Here is a 1,384-nt window from a genome sequence, read left to right as displayed (position 1 = left end):
AAAAAAAAAAAAAAAAAAAAAAAAAAAAAAAAAAAAAAAAAAAAAAAAAAAAAAAAAAAAAAAAAAAAAAAAAAAGAAAAAAAAGAAAATTAATAAAAATGGAAAACATTTTAAATCACAAAAGTTTGTGTTACGGAAGATTTTCAAAATGGTAAGCAATCTATTTAGAGTTTATGTTTTCCTAATTAGTTCTATTTAACTCTGGTAGAGATTAAACCTTATTAAAATCAGTTCAAAACTCGTATTTCAGTATTACATTTTACTCTAACATACAAGGAAAAGCAAGACATGAGGGGAGGGAAGGTCTTTGCCAAGAACGTGCAATCATGAAGAAAAAAGAACTTCAAGAATCTCCTACCCCTTCCTGCAAACCACCACCACCATTCACACTTCCCAGTCAGGTGGTACATGCTGTTCTCTAAACACATTTTGCAGGGTCTGACACAAACTTCATTCCATCTGTGCTGGTCACTGTCCCATTTACGAGTCAAGAATCTGCTCCCATGGCCCTTCCTCCATAGCACTCTTCCTGAATCCCATGGATGGCTCCCTTCTCTGAAATTCTACAGTTCATTCCTCGAATCCAATCATTTTCATACTAAATAATAATTACATTTTAGAAATAGACTTTACGCTGGGATATTTTTTAAAACAAAGACTATGAATACTATAACTAACACAATATCTGACATATAACAGGTGCTCATTAAATATATGTTGAATGGGAATTTTTTGACATCACCTATGCTGTGTATTGTCATCAACCAAAACTATTTTCTACCGTTGAGTAATACCACGATATTATTTTTATCCCCTTGAAGGTGTCCTTTTTCATGAGATTGTTGTTCTCATTTTTGTTGTCTTTTTTCTTTGTTAACTCGTTGCTATAGTGAGTTGTTTGAGGATATGCGGTAAAAGAACTCATTAATAAGCATAAAGGGAGAATCCCAGCTCCTTTGAGTGTCCCTTTGCCTATGTGTTTCCCTAGATAGACAGAGGATAGAAATTGCCCATCCTGCATTTCTACACTCCTCTATTAGCAGAGAGTGAAGCGTGAGGTTTACAGCATGATCCAGCTCCCACATTTTTTCCCACAGAGCAGGTGCTCTTTTTTATTACCATTTTATTGAGTGATTATCAAATGGGATAGAATTGCATGCTGAAATTTTGTGAACTGAATTATTCATAAGAGTGAATTTCAGTATACTGAGCATCAACTTGCCATGGCTCAGCTAAGGTTCACAAATATTTTCCTTACAGGGAATTGTTGTTGCAATTTTATTGGTAACAGGGATGTCAAATTGGCAAAGTTCTACTATTAGTAATGGATCTATAGACCACGGAAACAACACTGTACCTGCAATCAACAGACAGGTTTATCTAG

The sequence above is a fragment of the Cebus imitator genome, unplaced genomic scaffold (assembly GCF_001604975.1).
Source record: "Cebus imitator isolate Cc_AM_T3 unplaced genomic scaffold, Cebus_imitator-1.0 Scaffold35, whole genome shotgun sequence".
Classification (NCBI taxonomy): domain Eukaryota; kingdom Metazoa; phylum Chordata; class Mammalia; order Primates; family Cebidae; genus Cebus; species Cebus imitator.
This window is presented reverse-complemented; position numbering follows the sequence as displayed.